We start from the raw sequence: 24,483 nt of genomic DNA, 5'->3' as shown, positions 1-24,483 counted from the left end.
CTGAAGCAATGGCCTGGCCCTGCTTATATAGCCTCTGTGTGAGAGTCGGATGGGTTTCAAAGATGGATAAAACGCTGAACCAAAAAGGGTGCTGCAAGGGCGGTGGCTCTCGGGTGAGGTGGCTGGGTTGTTATGAAGGTGGGTGTGTGTTGGTACATAACTGAACCAGCAAGGCTTTATTACTAAATGTATCTGTGTGTCATGATTACCAAGGTGGGATCATTTGTGAATGGGCTGGGGCAATGTGATACACCATTTCTGTAGCCCACATCCCTGTCCTTGAAGGCACAAACTTGCAACTCCCCATCCTCCTACCTTAATTCCCTGACTTCTTCCCAACACGCAGGTTCAAAAACACATGTTAGAGGAATGTAGGGCAAAAAGATAAGGAGATTCCCTACCTAGTTCATCTGACAACTCTGTCTTCGGGAAATGCTAGATGATGTAGCAAACAAACCCGAAAATGTTTCACATTTTAAACCCTAAAACTCTGAAGTGTTTCACATAGTAAAAGTTCTTTTCCTCACTAATGTATTAATAATAGTTCAGTAGTCCTGGATGGGATGGCAAGCTGATCTGCTCCGCATGGTGATTCAGAGACACAGGCTCCTTCCACCTTGAGGTTTACATCCTTAATGGCCTTGGAATTCCCTGTTCTAGGGAAGGGGGTTTGTAAAAGTTCCATGTACGTCGCAAAAGCCATGGTCTGTAAGTGAAAATTTTCAGTTCCTTGATATTCTGTTGGAAAGGCAGACGCATGGCCCTGCCTGGGAGGCAGTTGGGCTGTGCTAGGAAATGTGTCTGGCTCCGTGTCTCCCAGTCACGCTCCCACGACACATGGGTCCACTTTCTTGGTGCACAGCTGTCTGTCTTTGTCATAGTCTCTTATATAATTCTCAGAAATTTCACAACGTAGTTCTCAGAAACTTCCTTCTACTCTTTATTGGAATTTTTATATAGAAGATAATAGAATTGGCAGCTAACTACAATAAAAAAAATGGCATTTTTTTTTTTCATGAATAAGACCTGTGTTTGAATCCTGGCTCCAAAATTTAATAATTGGGTAAATCTTGGGCAATTTACCTAAATTCTTTGAGTCTCAATATCCAGATTTGTAAAATAGAAGTAGTAAAATATTTCTTTGAAGTGTAATGATTAGAAATTATAAGTATAGGGCTTGTATTTTATAAGTGCTTATTAAATGGGATCTTTTCTTTTAATTTCAATACAATTATCATCAATGGATTTTTATAAGTTAACATGTTATTGTTAAACTAAAAATTTCCTTGTCTGAGATTTTTTTTCTGTAATACAAATGTTTCCATTTAATCATGAAGTTAGAGTTACAGATCTCTTGGACATCACTGAGTTTGATTTCTGGGGACTTGGAATGACTTATTCAGGGTCACGGAGGGATTTAGTTGTAGAGACAGGACTAAACCTTAAGACTTTTCAGCTTGTAGTTCAGTGTGGCATCCAAGTCCTCCTGTTAAATTTATTGAAAATTGAGTACAGCAGAATAGTAGCTTCTACATGGGGACTTTTGATAAACTTTTGTCCGGTTTGGTTGGGTATGATTTCTTGGCTAGCTGTCATTTTCCTGAATCCCATCTCATTTTTAGCATTGTTATACCAGAAGGCTTCCCTGATGGCTCAGACAGTGAACAATCTGCCTGCAATGCAGGAGACCTGGGTTCGATCCCTGGGTCGAGAAGATCCCCTGGAGGAGGGAATGGCACCCACTCCAGTATTTATGCCTGGAGAATCCCAGGGACAGAGGAGCCTGGAGGGCTACAGTCCACAGAGTTGCAGAGTCGGACATGACTGAGTGACTAACACACAATGAATTTTGTCATTTCTAGAGAGGTTATTACTACCTAGTCGTTAAAATATGACTTTTGGTACATTTTCTCCTAAGAAAAATAGCAATGCTTTAAAAGGACATGAAAACTGATTTGTCTATGTGCCATATTTTACACCAATATTTTTCTTTTTGCTCCTCCCTTTGCAAACCTTTGGACCTCCTTTCTTTCAATGATTTTCTGATGGTTAAGAACAGATCATCTCTGTATGTTTGTGTGCATATGGGTAAGTGTGTGTATTATCTTTTCGTAAATACATTATAATACTGTACCGTGAAAATGCAAAACAATTAAGGACATTATTTTGAGAGAGTTGAATTTCTGATAAACAATATCGAGACGTATATAGACCTCCAGGTCTGACTCTGTGGTCATGTGCTGAATATCATAGGAAGAATGAGTAGTCATAGCCGGGCATAGTAGCATATTAACTGGATCCAGCTTGGGACCTTTTTCTAAAAGGATGGTCTTTGCCAACCTCAGGAGAGAGGGCTTAATAACCAGGAACCAGAACTGCACTGCTTGAGAAGCCTGGAGGAGGTCTCCTGTGGTGCTTCTGTAACCCTGGAAGACTAGGTGATGGTCACCCACCTTACCAGGCTTCACCACATCAAACACTGTAGGCTGCGGGAAGACCACAAACGAGTTCTAGCATTAGAGGCCTGCAGTGAGAAAATGTCAGAGACTGGAGCCTGTCTCCAGCAGGATTAATTCCTCTAGACGTGCTTCCAAAGGGTAGTTCATGGCTCAGGCCCTGAATGGAGGCTCTTCTGTGAGTGTCCTTCCACAGAAGGACACTATGTCCCTGTGTCTTCCCTGTTCTCATGCATTCATTTGGATCTGTTCATCCTCAGCTTCATGAAGGGCCTTCTCCCGCCCACCTTCAGAAGCAAAGGTGGGATCCTTGGTCCCTCCATGTCTTGGAAATGAGAAAGTTCCATTCTTTGTCCAGATATTAATAGAAGTGTTCCTTAGCTGCAGTAGATTGAACAGAGTATGTTCTGGCCCCAATAGCTACAGCCCATTTCCTTATTATTCACCTAGGAAGCAATCTCATTTGGCCAAATTTAGGGTCCTAGAAGGCAATCCCATTTAATATCTCATGAAAAACAGAGTTCTAGAGGTAACAAAGATTTCACTTTATCTGTTTTCAAATATTGGATTGGCCAAAAATTTCATGTGGGTTTTCCCGTATGATTGTATGGAAGAGCCCGAATGAACTTTTTGGCCAGCCCAATATTAAGCCCTTGTATCATTGGGTTGAAGACATTTTGACTTCTTCCTACTTCTAAGTTGCCCAACAAGGGTTTCCCCATCCTACTTTCTATGCATATCTGGCATGCTCATATTGCTATACAGAAAGTGAGGCAATAGTTTTGATTATTTCCCTCTATTCAAATATACCAATGTGCTCAAATATGGGGATTGGCATCCAGACTATTTTCACTTCATTCTTCCAGTAAAGAATACAAAAAAGTAAAAGGCACTCTCTAATAATTTGATTTAGATTAGGAAGATGTATTAGTAAAAATTCTTAACTGTACAAGTGACAGAAATTCAATTGAAACTAAGAAGAAAAAAAAAGATTAATTAACATAAATGTGAAGTTCAAGGGAAGTACATTTAGCTCCAGACCTGGCTGGTCTTAGCATATTAAAAAGCAGAGACATTACTTTGTTGACAAAATTCTGTATAGCCAAAGCTATGGTTTTTCAAGTAGTCATGTACAGATGTGATAGTTGGACCATAAAGAAAGCTTAATGCCAAAGAATTGATCCTTTTGAACTGTGGTGTTGGAGAAGACTCTTGAGAGTCCTTTGGACTGCAAGGAGATCCAACCAGTCCACCCTAAAGGAAATCAGTCCTGAATATTCATTGGAAGGACTGATGCTGAAGCTGAAACTCCAATACCTTGGCCGCCTGATGTGAAGAGTTGACTCATTGGAAAAGACCCTGATACTGGGAAAGATTGAAGGCAAGAGGAGAAGGGGGGCAGTAGAGGATGAGATGGTTGGATGGCATCACTGACTCAATGGACGTGAGTTTGAGTTCTGGGAGTGGGTGATGGACAGGGAAGCCTGGTGTGCTGCAGTCCATGGGGTTGCCAAGAGTTAGACTGAGCAACTGAACTGACTGACTGACTGGCTGGTCCAGAGATGCTGAGTGCTATTCTCTCTTTTCCCTTATCTTGGTGAGACCCTTGCTTTGGATTTCATCATGTATTGGCATGACTGCCAGAGGTCTCAGAGCCAACTGTTGTTACAGGTCCTGAATCCTCTTGGACAATGGCTCCAGAAGTGATCCTGGCTTAGTGTATTCTTCATCCGAGAACCACTCACTGGGGGAGAGGGTCATTTCACTAATTTGATAAATCTGGGTCTTATGTCCAATTTGGGTGGCAGGACTAACCCACCTCAACCAAAAGGATGAAGCAGAATTATCTTAGAACGGGGGAGAGGAAGTTTCTCATAGGTTGGAAAGCTGTGCAGATTACAAATTCCCATGTGTCCACTCTAGGAATGGTCTATCGTATCCTAACGGGAAACACATAGTATACAATAACAAATGGTGTGTAATTAAAGACTGAAATGCAGATACCAGAAGGGCAGTGTGGAAGGAGCTTCTAAAAAGATGGAAAGCAGAGAGAAATGAGGATAATCAGAGAATATATCATACAGAGGACTCTTCAATCTGGATTTTAGAGAAATGTTTCAGACAAGATAGTGGTTAATAAAAGAAAGACACTGGCAGGAAAACAGAGTGGGGAAGCCCGAGATGGTGAGAGTTCACATCCAGGCAGTGGCACGGCTCATCCCAGATGAAGATGGTCCAAGGCGCAGCTCCCCACCATGGCAGTTTCTCTGACAGCAGGCTGGCTTATGGTGGTTCACTCCTCTGTGTTCACTTGGCTTCCTTCAACAGAATCAAAGCACTGTTTGCACTTGGGGAATCTGAGACCTACTAAATGGTAGAGGCTGTGGGGACTGGAGAAGGGAGTGGAGAGACTTTAGGCTTTATCCTCAGTCCCCTTCCTCCCCTGCTGTCAGGTGCTTGAAATTGCATCCAGAAGACAATGCTCATTGACAAGACTATTTTGGGGGGGCTCCAAAATCACTGCAGATTTTGACTGCAGCCATGAAATTAAAAGACGCTTACTCCTTGGAAGAAAAGTTATGACCAACCTAGACAGCGTATTAAAAAGCAGAGACATTACTTTGCCAACAAAGGTCCATCTAGTCAAAGGTATGGTTTTTCCAGTAGTTGTGTATGGATGTGGGAGTTGGACTGCAAAGAAAGCTGAGCACCAAAGAATTGATGCTTTTGAACTGTGGTGTTGAAGAAGACTCTTGAGAGTCCCTTGGACTGCAAGGAGATCCAACCAGTCCATCCTAAAAGAAATCAGTCCTGAATATTCATTGGAAGGACTGATGTTGAAGCTGAAACTCCAATACTTTGGCCACCTGATGCAAAGAAGTGACTCATCTGAAAAGACCCCGATGCTGGGAAAGATTGAAGGCGGGAGGAGAAGGGGATGACAGAGGATGAGATAGTTGGATGGCATCACCGATTCCATAGACATGAGTTTGAGTAAAGTCCAGGAGTTGGTGGTGGACAGGGAGGCCTGGCCTGCTGCAGCCCATGGGGTTGCAAAGAGTCGGATGCGACTGAGCGACTGAACTGAACTGAATTGACAATGCTCATGAAATAGTTGATGTGCCCATTCCTGGAGAGAGGGGCTCTGTTACAGATTCTTTCATGTGATGAGGCTTATGAATGAAATCAGATCCTTGGAAAGTCAGATTGATAAAGTAGGTGAAGGACTGAAAGTGTGAAAGTGAAAGTGTTAGTCTCTCAGTCGTGTCTGACTCTGTGCAACCCCTTGGACTGTAGCCTACCAGGCTCCTCTGTCCATGAAATTCTCCAGGCAAGAATACTGGAGTGGGTTTCTATGCCCTCTTCCAGGGGATCTTTCCAATCCAGGGATCAAACCCGGGTCTCCCATATTGCAGGCAGATTCTTTACCATCTGAGCCACTGGGGAAGCCCAGGTAAAGGACTGGAAAAAGATAAATCCCAGAGATGAAAGGTGGGTGTCTGGAGAACAGAGGAATGAGATAAGAAAGGGGACACCTCAGTCAGGGACAAACCACCTAATAAACAGGCCAGGGAGCTGGTGCTGTGGCCTGGGGAGGCGGGGTGGGTGCCTGACAAGTCCCTGTCCTTCCATGTCATTATATTCTAGGAGCTTCTCTTATAACAATGTTGTTCTCTAGTTGCTAAGCTGTGTCTGACTCTTTTGTGACCGCATGGGCTGTAACCCACCAGGCTCCTCTCTTTATAGGATTCTCCAGGCAAGAATACTGGAGTGGGCTGCCATGCCCTTCTTCAGGGGATCTTCCTGACCCAGAGATGAAAACTGCGTCTCTTACATTGGCAGGTGGATTACTCACTACTGAGTTACCTGGCAAACCCCTATAACAATGTAAACAGTGTAAATATTTCTGTGTAGGTACCTCACATTTTATATGCTGAGAGACTGTGTGTGTCTGTGTGTGAGTGTAAATGTGTGTTGTGTTGTGTTGTCTCAAGAACCGTGTAACCTTTTGGCTTTAGGGTCATATTACGCTGGGGAGGAGTGTCCTCACTCTGGTCCACAGCACAGGGCTCAGCAAGTGAGCTGAACAAGCAGGCAGCTCCTTGGTCTGCCTCCGGCGTGATCATGATGTAGCCCTGCTCCTGGGGGCTCTTTGTGACTTGCTCTGGGCTGCACTCCCATGTTTGTTTTGGGAGTAATGGCGACTCAGAACCCAGCATGACACTTGCATGACAATTTATTTTTAAAGGGGTTATAAATACGTAACTCCTTGAACAAGAAATCAAAGCTCTTCAAGTATGTTTTATAATCAGTTATAATCTCGGAAATAAACTGGCTTACATCTTAATGCAATTTGCATTAATAATTTCATTTTCTTTAAATTATCAGCATTTGCTTTGCTGGCATGAGAGACACGCCGCTAATGGTTGTTTGCTGCAAAACTGTGTTAAGAGGCCTGTTGCAGGTGCCCCTGACAGAGTGTCTCCCACTGTGGCTCATGCAGGGTTCATATCCCCTTTCTTACTTTCTGAGACATTCACTCCCAGTTCTCCTTTTTGTCATGAACCTTCTTTTCTGATATCATGAACAGAAACACTGGTAGAGCAGGTAAATAAAAGGCAGGAGGATGGAAATAGGTATATTTTGCATGACTTTCTGGGGTGGAGAGTATGGACTTGAGAGTTAGACACGGGTTCAGTTCAGTTCAGTCGCTCAGTTGTGTCCGACTCTTTGCGACCCCATGAATCGCAGCATGCCAGGCCTCCCTGTCCAGCACCAACTCTCAGAGTTAACTCAAACTCATGTTCGTTGAGTCGGTGATGCCATCCAGCCATCTCATCCTCTGTCGCCCCCTTCTCCTCCTGCCCCCAATCCTTCCCAGCATCAGGGTCTTTTCAAATGAGTCAACTCTTCGCATGAGGTGGCCAAAGTACTGGAGTTTCAGCTTCAGCATCAGTCCTTCCAATGAACACCCAGGACTGATCTCCTTTAGGATGGACTGGTTGGATCTCCTTGCAGTCCAAGGGACTCTCAAGAGTCTTCTCCAACACCACAGTTCAAAAGCATCAGTTCTTCGGTGCTGTTTTCTTCACAGTCCAACTCTCACATCCATACAAGACCACTGGATAAACCATAGCCTTGATGAGACCGACCTTTGTTGGCAAAGTAATGTCTCTGCTTTTTAATATGCTATCTAGGTTGGTCATAAATTCCCTTCCAAGGAGTAAGCATCTTTTTATTTCATGGCTGCAGTCACCATCTGCAGTGAGTTTGGAGCCCAAAAATATAGACACAGGTGGTTAGGTTCAAATTCAAGATCAGTCATTTGTTACCAACCTTGGGATATTACTTAACTTCTCTGAGTCAGAGCTGCCTTATTTGTAATAAGCATAATGCTTTCTTCCTCACAGGGCCATTAGGATAAAACACTGAAAAGACACCACATATAAAGTACCAAGCAGGGAGTAGTCATGAAGCCTTAGTTTCTTCCAATAAGGGTTAGTTTCCTCCTTTATTTAAAACAAAGGCAGGAGCCTTCTACCTTGTGAAGGAGATACAGCACTGACTTCATTTGGGGACATAGTCAGGATAGGCTAGATGGTGTTGCAGTAACAAACAATCCCCAGATCTCAGTGACTTACAAAGCAAAGGTTTATTTTCTATTCTTGCTGCCCATTCATTGTGGGTCAGTTGCATCTCTTCTTCACTGTGGGATCCAAGAGGACAGAATGGACACTACTGGAATATACTAGTCATGGTGAGAGAAAGAAAGAAGCTTATGAACCATGCTGCTCCTTCTGCGGATGAACCATGAGCTGGCTCTTTTACCCAAAGTGACATTCACTTTGCCCACATTTCATTGGCTAAATCAAGTCACATGGCTAAGCATATTGATTAGGGTAGAGAATTAGAATGCTTTATCCCTTTGTGACTAGGGGGGCTGCCTGTTGAGAGCATAGGATAAAACTGAGATCTGAACCAGGAGATTGCATACATGACAAAGATAAATGTCATTTATCTTTGTACATACATGACAAAGTCCTAGTGAATCAAAATCTTGTGACAGGCCCATGAACACACATTTTTGCTACCTTTAGCAGATAATTCTGGTGTGCATTATATGGTTAACAGCCACTGTGTTAGAAGGTTAAAGTTGATCTAAAAGTTAGGAAAAATAGTAAGCTAATTAGCTTTGGAGGGAAGTGTTATAATAGAGGAAATTCTACTTTTTTTTCTGTCTTACAAATCTCTTTTTTTCCTGTTATATCTTCATTGAATTGTTCCATGGTCACCTTATTTATAATTTAGGAAGCAGATGAATTGAATACTTACTATTTATTCAGGGAAAATAAAGAACTAGGTTGCTTTTCATTTGTTTGTAGACCTCCATTGATTTTCTGATGGGTCAGTGGCTCGCAAGGCAAAACAGCATCAACATCTTTGGATGTCTGAGGATGGATGCTGAGAGTAGGGCTTTGATTAGCCATTTGCTTTGGGTACATTCTACCATCTGCTGTATGGATAGTCTTCTGTTAGCTTTTCATTGCTTTGTTAGTCAGCCAGGCATATTGAGTTTACCTTCCTAGCACACTCATTTTTCCTGTGGTACAAAGTAAGGCTATGAAAGAAAATCACTGGGAACCTGAGTATGAGGGAGGAAGACAAGGAAAGTGAAGGGGCAAAGGAGCGTGTCTTAATTGAGTGCCCTGACTGCAGATTGCCTTTCTAACATGCTGTTTCTTTAATCTTCAGTAATCGCATCCTTAGGTTCCAGACATTCCTTTGACCAAAGAGAAGCCTGAGCCAGCACCTCCCCCACATCCCACCAAGGAAAGACCCAATCCATACTCCAATACTTGCAAACGTTTAGTAAAGATATCTCACTGATGGGAGGGAGGTGGCAACAAGTATTTTCCTGGAGCCAAAGAACACCTCATAGTTCAAGACTACAAAGAACTTTCTGTGGGATTTTTTGGAGTCAGTGTGACTTCTCCCAGGTCAGTGTTTATCCTGGGGTTTGGCTTATTCTTCTCATGTAAGAAAATGGGAAACTGAATTATAGAAAATTTAAGCAAATATTCAAATACCTTAGAAGCTGGAGGCACACCAGTTGCAGGACTTTGATCCAGTGTGACTTTGTTCTCGCACTCTTCACCTTGACTCTCTTTGTGGTCGAATGCCGGGGGAGAGCCTGACAGGCCGACGCTGTGTCTCAGCAGGAGCTCCTTGCACCGAGGTCTCAGAGCAGCCGAACGGCCCCTCAGCTCCCCTTGCCTGCTGTCAGGTGAGTGGCTGACAGCTGGGATTGCACTGACTGGAATATTTTTTGGTTTAAGTTTTCAGTTTTTGTTAAAATGGAACTGTCTCTGGGAGGAGTCAAACCTCATTTTATGTGGGTCATGTGCATGCGAATGCTTTTTGAGGAAAGAAGATGTCTGCTGGGAAAATTATAACACTGCTCTACAAATGTTTGCTGATTGTTTTTTTCTGAGAGAGTGACACAGATGGCTAGCTCTTCTCCCGTAATGTAGATTCTTCACTGGGAAGTAGCTGCCCAAGGTCTACCCTCTACCATCCCCTTTTATATCTAAGTGTGGCCACATAAATGAGTTCTAGCCTACGAAATGTGATTGGAAATCGTCAAGTAGAGTACCTTGCACTGGTCCTCAATGCCTGGGGAGGGCTCCCACTACATGCAGTATAGCGAAGATCATCACAGTGCCAGCCACTAGGAGTGGAAGTTCAAACATTCTGCCTGCTGTGTCCAGGCATTAGAGTCCCAGGAAAAACACCGGGAGTCAAGAACTGGATAGAACAATGTTGAACTTACACAGGAAAAGGCAGAACAAGATCAGTTCCTGTAGTGGACATCAGTCCCCCGAGGTCAGGGAGTCTCTTCTGGAAGTCCATGCTGAGCAGTTGGCCTACACACACCCCTGCAGTGAAAGGAATCCATGTGAGGTCACATTAGATGGGGCTGGAGGACTTTTTAAAGGTGCATGAAAAGGTCAGAGGTTGATTGAACCCCCCTTTTTTTCCCATAGGTTCTTATCAGGTTTGAATAAGGTATGGCTCTAAAACAAATATTCACTGATGCCCTAGGGGCAGAGGCAAAGAGGTGTAATGGGAACTGGACACATAAACTGGAAATTTCTGCATGGTGAATACCAGAACTGTGGGAGTTCAAGGGAGAGATTTCAACTGTAGACTTGAAAAGTGGCCCCCAACTACGTTACATGAAAAGTGAATACGAGGTAGGCAGATAAAAGAAGGGATGGCTAGGTGGGCGAGTGCACTGAGCTCTGCAGAGGGAAGTGTCCCTCAAACCACCTGCATCTTCTCTGCTGGGCCTGGGGAGGAAGGTATGATGAGGGAGCAGCACCCTGGACTGACACTGGTCAACATCAGAGATGAGACCCATCCTTCCTCACAGTCTAACTAGAGGCTGACGCTGTGGTCAAATCCTTGCAACAGCGATCCTCACAGACATCCACTCCTATACCTGAATGTCCTCAAAGGCTGAGCTGATGGACCAGAGGTGGACAGTGTGATTCAGCTCCCATGAGGTGTGGAACTTAGTGGAAAGCTCTCATTTAACCCACGTGGGACCCTACCTCCTTTTAGGAAGCCTAATTCATTAAGCTTAGTGACCACACCATAGACTCAGGTGCAGGGTGAAGGTCGGCTGACACTAGGGACCTGAGCCTGAGCATTGGGCACAATTTTTTTCCATTTTCTCTGAGTCTTTCCCCAACTCACAGTCAGCCAGACCTCCACCTCCACTGAGAGACCTGCATATCTGGGTCACAGTTACAGCTTCAGTTTTGCCAGCTGGAGTGTCTAGTTCTGACAGCTGCCTCTTGTGGCTCAGCTGGTAAAGAATCTGCCTGCCATGCAGGAGACCTGGGTCTGATCCCTGGGTTGGGAGGACCCCCTGGAGAAGGGAAAGGCTACTCACTTCAGTATTCTGGCCTGGAGAATTCCCTGGACTGTTTAGTCCATGAGATTGCGAAGAGTCGGATGCGACTGCGTGACTTTCACTTGCACTTTGCCTGCCTGTACATCCCGAGTCCAAGTTAGACCTGAGGCTTTCTTTTCTTTTCCTTTTTTACTATCTTCTGGCCTGGATTTTACCAAAGACAGAAACAAGCCTATTCTTTTCTCCTGGTTCTCCTTTCTTGCCTCTCAACATGCCCCCAGGTGAGCCCATGCAAATCACCAACGTGTTCCCTAGCCTGATTGATCATAAAGCAGACTTAGGAAGTATATGCCCAAAAGACCCCGGTGTCAGCAAAGGTGAAATGTCTTGGTTTATTGTGGTATCTCCCAGGAGAAGGCAATGGCACCCCACTCCAGTACTCTTGCCTGGAGAATCCCATGGGCGGAGGAGCCTGGGAGGCTACAGTCCATGGGGTCTTGAAGAGTAGGACACGACTGAGCGACTTCACTTTCACTTTTCACTTTCATGCACGGCATGAAAGAAGGAAACGGCAACCCACTCCAGTGGTCTTGCCTGGAGAATCCTAGGGATAGGGGAGCCTGGTGGGCTGCCGTCTATGGGGCCACACAGAGTTGGACACGACTGAAGCGACTTAGCAGCAGCAGTATCTCTTCTCGCCCACATGAGCATTATCATTGATATTTCATTTACTCAAAGGCCTAAAAATGACAGAAAAATTTGAAAAAGGATTTGATAGTGTGTTTTTAGCAGGAACAAAAGCTTTCATGCAAAGGTATCAGAGTGGGATTTCTGGCTTTTGCAAGTTGATGGGGATATAGCGTTAAGAATTCCCCATTCCTAAAATGATACCTCATGGTCTGAATGCCAGAAGAAGGTCTAGTATATAGCATGTGGTTGTGCTGTGGAGTTCAGAAGAGAAATGGAATGGATATTTGGAGTGGGTATGACCTGGAGAGAAGTGCTCATTTGCTTTTATTTAAAGTGGACTAAACTAGAGTTTGAGTATTCTCTGGAGGTCAGAAGATGGAGAAAAGATGTTAACTAACTCCAGAGAATGTAAAAGGGAAATTACTAGGGATATTTAGTAGGATTGCTTGGCAGTGTCTAGTATTTATTTGGGATTTATGTCATTAGATTAAGATGACTTGGCATAATGAAACGTGTTTTTTTTTTTTTTTTCCTCCCTAGAAATATTCAGGTGTTATAGAGAGAATTCAGGATATATAGATATTTTAGTTTGACAAGGATTGGGGTTTTCTAGGTGTGTGTCAAGTGGAGAGGGGACAGTGGAGCTAAAGATGTTTTCAGTGGAAGTCTAAGAGAGGTTACATGATTCATCTCAGGTCAGATTAGCAAGTTAATGGCAATAGCCCCAAATATAAACCCAGGTCTGCTACTCCGTCATTAGAAACCCTATCAGGGCTCTGACACTTTAGGCTGGATAAAGTGGGAAGGGAGACAATGAGGGGTGGTATTCATCCAGATCATTCATCTGGTCTAATATTGTTATTTTGTTATTGTATGTGTGCATGCTAAGTTGCTTCAGTCGTGTCTGACTCTGTGCAACCCTATGAACTGCAGCCTGCCAGGCTCCTCTGTCCATGGGATTTTCCAGGCAAGAATACTGGAAAGTGTTGCCATGCCCTCCTCCAGGGGATCTTCTCAACCCAGGGATCAAACTGGCATCTCTTATGTCTCCTGTAGTGGCAAGTGGGTTCTTTACCGCTAGCACCACCTGGGAATAAGTTCCGTATTGCAAATACTGTGCCAAATAAATTTGACATGTTGCTTTAACGTTAACAGGTGTATGTTTGTATTTAAGAAAATCATCCCCATGTATGCTTGTGGTCAAAGAGAACAGCTGTACCTTATCTGGGAGGGTTGATTGGAGGACTCGCTGAGAGATCTGAGCAGCCTTAGCCACAGTCTTCACAGGTAGACAGGGAGGCACGAAGTCATAACACGTTTTATGGGAAAACCCATGAAAACTTCAAGCCTTCTATAACACCAATTACGAATAATTTAAATCATTCATATTGTATTAGAAAATATCGGTGGCTGTGAGCTAATTCATTTCAAATGGATTTTATTTGTATGAAATTGGCATTTTAGAAAGTGAATTTATGGCTCACAATCATCTCTTCTAATGTGAGATTATTGCCATATTAGTAGTAAATGTGCTCTGACTGAATCTATATCATTTAATCAAATATTCCTAAATTGAAATACTAATCATGTCTTACAAGATTAAATAAAAAGACCCAGAGGATGTTTTTGCAAGGCCTCAACCAAGGAGGATGAACTGGTGACTTAATAGGAACATTTACTGTTTTGACTGCCTGAAGTGTGAAACCACCTATGTTTGAGGAATCCCCCATTTCACAAATCATGGCAGGAGGCAGAATCCTGCTTGAGAAGGTCGCCGGGTAGCAAACTGAAAAGGCCAAATCCTTTCCCGGTCTCTTTTTCAGCTGGTGTGGAATTGTGATCTAGACTCAGCCAATCAGACACACCTTCCCCAGCCCCCGCAGAGACCTTGAATCACTGCTAAGGAAGCACAGAGCAGGCAGTGGAGAAGCCGTTCAGGCAGCGCAGGTGAAGGTAGAAGCATCTAAGGCCAGTGGCAGAGAGAGTGCAAGCTGGCATCCAGTGTTCTTCTGTTCTAGAAGAGGTGTCACTGTAAGTCAGTCGTAAGTGGGATGATGATACATCCTAGTTTGCTTGGGACAGTCCCAGTTCATGCCTGTTGTCTTGTGACAACAGAATTCCCCTTCGTTTTCAAAATAGTTCCAGTTTGTCAAGTTAACAATCTGGCTGCCTTAGTCATTATCAAGATCCTTTAGATCTGCAAACATCTCTTAGAGTGTTCCCTTTACCTCCTTGCTTTGAAATCAGGTTCTTTCCTGAGAACGCTTCTTTATTTTCATCCCTCCTCGATGATGGCTGTCTGCCTTCCTACACTTCTTATTCTTCTGTGCCCAGAAGGAGACTATATGCCTTCCTTGTCATCCTTGCTTCTTGTTCCGACTTTCAAATTGTTCTCCAAGTCATTCCTTTCAAATGTAATAACCCTAGTACTTTCTCACCATCTATCACCCTTTTAGTGTCTCATTTATTGTGTTTATTCCTTGATAGCTCAGTTGGTAAAGAATCCGCCTGCAATGCAGGAGACCCTGGTTTGATTCCTGGGTCAGAAAGATCCGCTGGAGAAGGGATAGGTTACTCCCTCCAGTATTCTTGGGCTTCCCTTGTGGCTCAGCTGGTAAAGAATCCTCATGCAATGCGTGAGACCTGAGTTCAGTCCCTGAGTTGGGAAACTCTTCTGGAGAAGGGAAAGGCTACCCACTCCAACATTCTAGCCTGGAGAATTCTATACAGTCCATTGGGTGGCAAAGAGTTGGACCCAACTGAGCAACTTTCATTGTCTTTATGGACTTGAATCCCATGATTCATTATTATTATTATGCCTTTGTGTATACCATCAGCTAGCTTGATCTTTCTCCCTCTTATGTACTTGCCTGGTAAAACCTTCACCCAGATTCTATCCAATAACAAGCTTGAGATCAGATGAGGTGAAACCACTCACTCATGCTGTGACAGAAGCTTTTAATTTTCTATCCTAGTAGCCCTTTCTCCCTTTTTTTCCCTTAGTAGAATCACACTTCAATTTTAGCTGGATTTATGATTGCATGGAAAAATGGGCTTCTCAAATGCCCATTGAGATGAAAGCAGAGCTGTTTTATAAAGTTTAAGGGAAATGTTCCCAAAGAAATGGTGTGTGTGTGTGAGAACACCTATAGCTTTTCTTCTTTCTTGGAAAGAACACAGATGTGAGAGCTGGAACCTGAGCACCTGTCTTAGGCAATGTGGTCATGTGTTGAGAATGTAGAGTTTGGCTTTTGATGATCACAATGATCATCATGCATTACAGACCTAGACCTCCTATTTCTGGACCCCATGTAAGAGTAAAATGAACTTCTGTCATGTTGTCCTAGTCAGAATAATGATTCCTAAAGATGTCTATTCCTTTATCTCAAAAACCTATAAATATATTTCCTTACTTTGGCCAAAGGGACTTTGCAGATGTGGTTAAATTCAGGTCCTCTCTTAAATGAGAGGACCCTGGATTATTCAGGTGGATCCAATCTGATCATATGAATCCTTAAAATTGATAATTTTCCCAGCTGTAATCAGTTGGAGAGAAAGGCGTGAGAATGGAAGTTGGGTCAGAGAAACGTAGTATTTCAGGCTTTGATGATGGGGGGAGAGGATGAGAGAAGCTGGAAAGGGCAGGAAAATGGATTCTCCTTTAGATTCTCCGGAATTGAATGCAACCCAGCAGCACTTGATTTTAATCCTTAAGACCCATTTTGGACTTTGGAGCTATGAAATCATAAGATAACATATTGGTATTGTTTTGAGTTGGTAATTTGTAATGTCAGTAATAGAAAACTGACATACTTGGTTTATACACTGTTATGTTGTGTTTATATATTACTCACAAATATACACAATCTCAAATAATATACATACTGAATGATTTCAACTAAGTAAGATACACATTAAAGAATCCAAGACTGCTAGCCTTAAGGAGGTTTTTGAAACTACCCAGACTTTGTATTGAGTTGACCAAAAAATTCATTTGGGCTTTCCCATACCATCTTACAGAAAACCTGAACAAGCTTTTTGGTCAACCCAGTACTGTATTTCCCCAATTGTCTCATACTTCCCCTCTTTCAAATCTTTCAAAAATCTTCTCTAGTCTTCAAACCTCAAACATTTCCTCCCCATAACATATACCCAGTACCTCTGCTTCTTATTTTATTTAGAAAATGGAAGCAACGAAAGGGGAACCTCCTCGTACTCTCTCCACCATATATATTAACTTGTTATTTCTTGTTGTTATTAGTCGCTCAGTCATGTCAGCCTCTTTGCAGACTGTAGCCTGCAAGGTTCCTCTGCCCATGGAGTTCTCCAGGCAAGAATACTGGAGTAGGCTGCCATTTCCTTCTCCAGGAGATCTTGCTGATCCAGGGATCAAACCCTGATCTCCCACATTACAGGCAGATTCTTCACCAACTGAGCCACTGGGGAAGCCCATATACTAACCTACTCACATTTCTCCATTTGCTGAGCCGTCTTTCCCCGTTTCACGGACAGTGTATTAATGCTTAGTTTAGACTCTTCACTTGTGCAGTGTATTCCATGCCCTAGTCTCCACACAGAGATGTTGTTCCTTTACTTATACCCCTTTGCTTCAGCATCATCAGTGCTTTCTGTTTGATTACTTCCGCTGTGCTTTCTGCTTTTACATGGAAAGGGAGAGTTGAGGGAATGTGAGTGTGGGGTGTGTGTGTGTGTGCAGAGGAGAGCTATCTATAAATCTTGGTGTTTATTCTCTGAAGCCTTAACTAGAAAATCAATACGTATCAACACATGTTTATTTATAACATGTAAAATGCCTATTTATTTAATAAAGAGTTATGAGGTTATTGGACTTTCCTGGTGGCTCAGATGGTAAAGCGTCTGTCTACAATGTGGGAGACCTGGGTTCGATCCCTGGGTCAGGAAGATTCCCTGAGAAGGAAATGGCAACCCACTCCACTACTCTTGCCTAGAAAATCCCATGGACAGAGGAGCCTGGTGCAGGCTACTGTCCACGGGGTCGCAAAGAGTAGGACATGACTGAGCGACTTCACTAATCACTAATTCACTATGAGATTATAAAGTGATGTGTTTATCACAAGTTCTAGCTTATTTAGAAATGTTCTAAAATAAAATACTTTTTACTACTTATCTCCATAGCTACATCTGTCACTGTCAGCCTAAGTAACTAATTTTGGGTTCTAAAAATAGGTAAATCTATCTATTAGATAAGAATGAATTCAGGATCATCTTTGAGTTCATTAGGGGTCAGCACACATGAAACACTGAAGGATGAAAGATGCAACTTGAGGCGGCACCATGAATGGGTCACACTGGAGGGCAGGAGAGTCTGGCACTGCAGGAGTAGCAGAGTTGGTCCTGTCCAGGCCTGAGTGGGACCAGTGCTGAGCCACGCGTGGTTCTGGTTGCAGTGCTGCAGTTTGGCTAAAACTGCCCTGCAGTATAGGCAGGTATCCGGCTTGTTAGAAACGGCCATTGGTCAGAATGGCTGCACCGTTCCCACTCCCACCAGCCATGGAAGAGTCCCTCTTATTCTACAGTGTTGTCAAGACCTGTATTGTCAGTTTTCACAATTTTTAGGCATTCCGGTGGGTATGTAGTGATCTCTAACTGTGATTTTAATTTGCATTTCCCTGATGAACAATCATATTGAGCACTTTTTAAAAAATAGGTGTTTTGGCCATTTTGTATCTTCTTTTGTGAAGAGCCTGATAAAATCTTTTACCTATTTTATTGGGGTACTTGTCTCATTATTACTGATTTGTGGAAGTTCTTTTTTATTCTAAATACAAATCCTTTGTCACCTAGAAGCCAAGAATACTTCTGAATGCAAATGAAGAACTTGACGAGTGGTGACTTAAGCAGTCACAGTGTCAGTTGTCTGATAAAACAGGAAGTCCAGAGCCAGGGAGTGCGTGGCTTACTAGGCAGATCTGCAGTCCTTGGCAGTTTGGCTTTTCAAGTTTGTGCTTGCGACCTCATGGCTACAAGGTGGCTGCCATTGCTTCAGGGGCTAGGTCTGCATTCAAAGGCCAGAAGCAGTGAGGCAACCAAGAAGGCAACATAAAAATGTCCTTGTATGATTTTTTCCTTCTTTCAAGGGAGATAAACATTTCTCAGTAGTACTCCCAAACTTCCTTTGGTTTCTGTTGGGCCACACACACCAGCAACAGAAAGGCTGGGAAATGAGCATTAGGCAATGGTCTGTATATTAGTCAGGGTGGCTAAGATGGTAAAGAATATGTCTGCAACCAGGGTTCGATCCCTGGGTTGGGAAGATCCCCTGGAGAAGGGAGTGGCTACCCACTCCAGCATTCTTGCGTGGCGAATTCCATGAATGAAGAAGCCTATCAGGCTATAGTGCATGGGGTTGCAAAGGGTTGGACAAGGCTGAGCGACTTACACTTTCAGTGGTATATGTGGTCATGACAGCATTAGGCAATCGCGATTCATGCCCTGGGGCTGGGCGCATTGCACAAGCACAGGTGCTGTTATTTAGTTTTTATCTCTGTTTATTCATTCTATTTTTGGCTACACTGGGCCTTTGTTGCCGCTCGTGGGCTTTCTTCAGTTGCAGTGAGTGGGAACTACTCTTGGTTTTGGTGCAGTGGCTGCTCACTACGCTTCCTCTTGTTGCAGAGCGCAAACTCCAGGCAAGCGGGCTTCAGTAGTTGTAGCACATGGGCTCAGTAGTTGTTCCAGGGGCTTAGCTGGCCTGCATCATGTGGAATCTTCTTGGACCAGGGATCAAACCCATGTCCCTTGCATTGCCACAGGGACTCTCAACCTCTGGACCACCAGGAAAGCACAGGTGCTATTATTTAGAAGAGAGGAATGACACTGCGTAGGCACTTAACACGGCAACATTAAAACCCCCAAACCAATTTGTTACTCCCTGATGCAGTGAGGGATTCTCTGGAAAGTGTTGAAAAATCTTGGTAAACTTGTGGACATCATGGAAGTCTCATAAAAAAAGTTAGAAAACCAAATTGCTTGACTTAAAGGCACACAAAAAAACAACAACAACAGCACAAACTTTCCTTGAATGTTTGATCTCAGAGAGCCCTACTGGCTTAAAGAGCTGAATCAAGCTGTTAGTCCTGATCACACTTCATTGCTGCAATAGGAAGTTAGGTTTCATATCTACATTGTCCAGGGGAACAAGGTCAGATGGGGTCCCACAGGAGTGCTGAAGGCAAGTGGGGGTTAAAGGGTCTATGCCTGTGTCTGGGTCTCCTTTGAAAGTGGAGCCTGAGATAGGAACATTTGTGATTGAGAAGTGATTCTAGGAAGTGGGAGCAAAGGCCTGGGGAAAGGCAAAGAAGAAGCACATGAAGGGTTGGTCATTCCTATTGGTGACTGACCCATGACTGTTCTGGGAGCCTCTGGGGAGCGGATAGACTGCAGGACAGACTGGTTCTCTAAGTGTGCCCTTGAATGAGCTGCACTGGCCTCACCTTGACTGGGTTTACATGCAGATTCATGGCTCCTTCTTGATCTCCTGAATCAAAACATCTGGTGGGGAGGGGACCAGGGTGTTGTATTTTAACAAAGTCTTCAGGTGACACTTACACATGTTCACATTTGAGAAGCAGTGGTTTGCCCCCTAGAGAGAGTATTCATTTAATTAGCTCACATGCCCCAGTGATCAAACCATATGGGGTTAACTTCCTTCTACTTTAAGGTTGCTCATGCTCTAGGGCATCACTCACCACGTGTCAGAGGAGCCCAGGATGGAAAGCAAGAGTTTTCAGTGCAGCTGAGGCAAGGCCTATCCATGAACACTCCCAGGATGCTAGTTTCTAGCAACGGTTGGGGTGGAAGGTGGGACAAAAGAATGTGACCACTGTACACCATGCCGTCTGTGCATGCTCAGTCATGTCTGACTCTTCAGGACTTCGTGGATGGTAGCCTGCCAGGCTCCTCTGTTCATGGAATTTCCCAGGCAAGAATCCTGGAGTGGGTTGCCATTTTCTACTCTAGGAGGTCTTCCCAACCCAGGGATCAAACCCACACCTATGTCTCTTGCATTGGCAGGTCACCACTGCACCACCTGGGAAGCCCAAAGAATGTGACAAGAGCTGTCTGATCCACGAGCGGAGAACAAGAACAGTCCAGTTTAGATCTGACAGCTGCCGTAATACTCGAACTTCAGAGAGGAAGCCAGGAAATCACTTTGTAAAGCATTAAGCGCTTCATCAAGGGCCTTGAGCTCCCAGAAGGAAACACACTGTATAATTGCATGGGACTTAAGTGTACAGAATGCGTTAACAAGACACATGAGAAACAGTAGTATTTAGGCTGTAGTGTATCCTTGAGGCAGGTGGAGTGTTTCCATCTGTTGAAAGCGGCCTCAGTGATGTCTCCCTGCTGGGATCAAGTTAAAGAGAATGGATTTGTCACTGTGTTGGGAAAGAGCTTCTCAAAAGAAGACATTCACCAGCTATCCCTTGGTTTCCTTGTAAAGTTAAACCTGTGCAGTTTCCCATCTCTATTCTCTTTCACACAGCCCCAGGAAGACTTCCACTTCTTTGCCACAAATTGCTTCCCATCCAGTTTTCTCCTTTCTCCTTTGACCCTAAAATTGTTGCTGGTCTGATTTGAATTATTCTAAGAAAGGAGAAAAAAATAGCCTGTTGAGACTAGTTAATGTGGGTTGGTGGGGTGGGGATGATTAACTCAGGTGTGGAGTAGAGGGATTCATCTCACAGGTCCCTGGTGAGTGATGTTTGATTCAACACAAGAAATTTCCAAATTTTATTCAGAAGTCTCATTAAGCTGGGATGCAATAACCTGAGCTGTGAAGATGGAGAGAGAGAACACATTTGCGGGCTTTTTCTACTGTGGGTGGGAGGTGCTTGAAAATTCAATTTGAAAAGTTATAGCCACTGCAATTTCAGACTTATGTGTCTATGTGTATAGAGATTTCCCTGGGGAGAACTGATCAACCTCTCCACCACTACCCTGCCCCACCCCCTGTTAGGGCTTCCTTTCTAGGGCACATCTCTTAAGCACCAGTTTTATCTGGTGATGACATTTAATGTATCTCCATTGTTAGAAACTGAAAGTGTCCAAGACACAGGACATGGCATAGGCTTAGTATCTCAGAAAGCATAGTAGTGCTCTTCTAGCTTCCTTTGAAAGAAAAGATGGTCAGATTCCAGGAAGAAACACTTCTCCCTTGGAATAAAGCTGTTTGATTCATCTTCATAAAATGTACCTTTTCTCATGTTCCCATTCAGTTCTAGACTGCAGTGATCTTTAATGTAACAGCCCAGAAGCCGGCCTAGGTCTCTGCCCTGCAGACCTAGGCAAAATTAATCCCAAACTTTCTACATTACAAGCCCGCCAATGATGCCTATGGCCTGTGAGCTGATGCACAGGATGGAATTGTCAAATCAGACTCATATCAGTTGGAGATCTTACCTTTGGAGTACTCTTCCAACCATTAATATTTCCGTCTTCTCCCTGGCCTCTGGAATGTGGGCAGCAGTATCAGAACAGCACTGAATTTCATTCCTTCTGTTCCTTTTATCACAACTGAGGCAAGTCAGTTTTAAAAATGGACTATTCACTTACAAATGAAACAATCAGGGACATACAGAGAAAATGTTTCTGAGATTACCTTTTCTAGCTCACTTTCAGGCTCACGTGTTTTTTCATCTCCCCAATCCTGTCCTAGGAAACAGACTTCATTATGGGCTAACCTCCAAGGCTGTTTTCCTCCACATTTATGGCTCCATCAAATGGTTCATGGACCCAATAGTGCAGCCTTGATTCCTAGACTCACAGTCAAGGAAGCAGAGAGTAACCCTACCACTTTTATTTGTCTAGGGCTATGGGGCCCACCTTTTTAGGAAAGGCAGAGGAACCAGAGATCAAATTGCCAATATCCGTTGGATCATACAAAAAAGCAAGGGAATTTTAGAAACATCTGCTTCTGCCTCATTGACTGCAATAAAGCCTTTGACCGTAGGAAAGAAAGTGAAAGTGAAAGCAGTAGTCGCTCAGTTGTGTCTGACTCTTTGTGACTCCATAGATTGGAGCCCGCCGCGCTCCTCTGCCCATAGAATTCTCCAGGTGAGAATACTGGAGTGCATTGCCATGCCCTTCTCCGGGGGGTCTTCCCAACCCAGGGATCAAACCCAGGCCTCCCCCATTGCAGGCAGATTCTTTACCATTTGAGCTATCTGGGAGACCCAAACTTGTGACTGTGTGGATTGCAACAAACTGTGGAAAATTCTTCAAGAGGTGGGAATACCAGACCACCTTACCTGCCTTCTGAGAAACTGGTATGCAGGTCAAGAAGCAACAGTTAGAACTGGACATGAACTAACAGACTGGTTAAAAAATTGGGAAAGGAGTACAATAAAGCTGTATATATATATACCTTGCTTGTTTGACTTATATGCAGAGAACATTATGTGAAATGCTGGACTGGATGAAGCTCAAGCTGGAATCAAGATTGCCAGGAGATATATCAATAACCTCAGATATGCGGATGACACCACCCTTATGGCAGAAAGTGAAGAGGAACTAAAGAGCCTCTTGATGAAGGTGAGAGAGGAGAGTGAAAAAACTGGCATAAAGTTCAACATTCAAGAATTCAATATTCATTCATCACTTTATGGCAAATAGATGGGGAAACAATGGAAACAGTGACAGACTTTATTTTCTTGGGCTCCAAAATCACTGTGGATGGTGACTGCAGCCATGAAATTAAGACACTTGCTTCTTGGAAGGAAAGCTATGACAGACCTAGACAGTGTATTAAAAAGCAGAGACATTACTTTGCAAGCAAAGGTCCATATAGTCAAAGCTATGGTTTTTCCAGTAGTCATGTACGGATGTGAGGGTTGGACCATAAAGAAGGCTGAGCACCCAAGAATTGGTGCCTTTGCACTGTGGTGTTGGAGAAGACTCTTGAGAGTCTCTTGGACTGCAAAGAGGTCAAACTATTCAGCCCTAAAGGAAATCAACACTGCATATTCATTGGAAGGACTGATACTGAAGCTGAAGCTCCAATATTTTAAGTGAAGAGCCAGCTCACTGGGAAAGACCCTGATGCTGGGAAAGATTGAGGGCAAGAGGAAAAGGGGGCGACAGAGGACGAGATGGTTGGATGGCATCATTGACTCAATGGACATGAGTTTGAGCGAACTCCAGGAGATAGTGAAGGACAGGGAGGCCTGATGTGTCACAGTCCGTGGAGTCACAAAGAGTCAGACAAGATTTAGCGATTGAACAGCCATGGGGCCTGCTAGGAAGTTGTTTTTCTGAAGAGCAGTCCTCTCTCCCTATTTGCAGATCTGTTGAGATTAAAGAAGTGAGTGGCCTCCACATTTTGATGTTATTCTTCTTATACCCAGGGAATCCTTTGCAACCTAAAACAGGCCCACTAGTTTAGTGCTAAAATTCTTTATCTTAGTTATGAATTTTTTAAAAATTTTATATATTTGTTTATTTTTGGCTGTGCTGGGTCTTCGTTGCTGCGAGGGCTTTTCTCTAGTTGCGGAGAGCAGGAACTACTCTCTAGTTGCAGTGTGTGGGCTTCCCATTGCTGCGGCTTCTCTTGTCGCAGAGCACAGGCTCTAGGGCACTCGGACTTCAGTAGCTGCAGCACATGGGCTCAGTAGCTGTGGCTCCTGGGCTCTAAAGCACAGGCTCAATATTGTAATGAAGCGTTAGTTGTTCCACTGCATGTGGGATCTTCCTGGATCAGGGATTGAACCTGCGTCTCCTGCATTAGGAGTCAGACTCTTTACCACTGAGCTGCCAGTAATGCTCCCAGTGCTAAAATTTTAAAAAGTACCCAAACATCCAGAGCTATGGTGGAAGAAACTTTATTGGAGAGTCCAAACATTACCATCTCTGAGCAATAAAATTATTGTAAAGGAACTCACAAATAATTTTTTCTATTTTTCATCATACCCTTGTCATAATTCAAGATTTATTTTATAGTCTATTTCCCTCCAGGCTGCGATTGATCAGTCTATGATTCCACAGTTGTTCACTCTGACACATGTTTTGGCAGCAAATACTCTTTTGAATAATAATTGTAAAAATATAAATGATCCTTCTTATTCATTAAACCTATACAGAAAGTAAATTACCAAACTTGACTGGATCTCAGCTCTGTTGAGCTGCAAGTTTGGTTTAAAGTTCAGTTAAGTCAAAAAGAGTGCTACCAAAAGAAACCACTGCTTCTGGCAGTAGAATTAACAAATATCCCAGATACCTTTGGGAGGGCTAGTAAATCATAATGATCACATGCTTGCCATATGAATTAATATAGGTTATCCTTTCTTTATAGCGGGTTAGTGTAAGAAAGCGAGGACATGATGCATATAGAACTAGGGGAATTTCAGTCTGATGTCTGCCTTCATGATGGTGTCTTCA

Source organism: Odocoileus virginianus, chromosome 22, assembly GCF_023699985.2.
Source record: "Odocoileus virginianus isolate 20LAN1187 ecotype Illinois chromosome 22, Ovbor_1.2, whole genome shotgun sequence".
Taxonomy (NCBI): domain Eukaryota; kingdom Metazoa; phylum Chordata; class Mammalia; order Artiodactyla; family Cervidae; genus Odocoileus; species Odocoileus virginianus.
Note: the sequence above shows the minus strand (reverse complement) of the source record.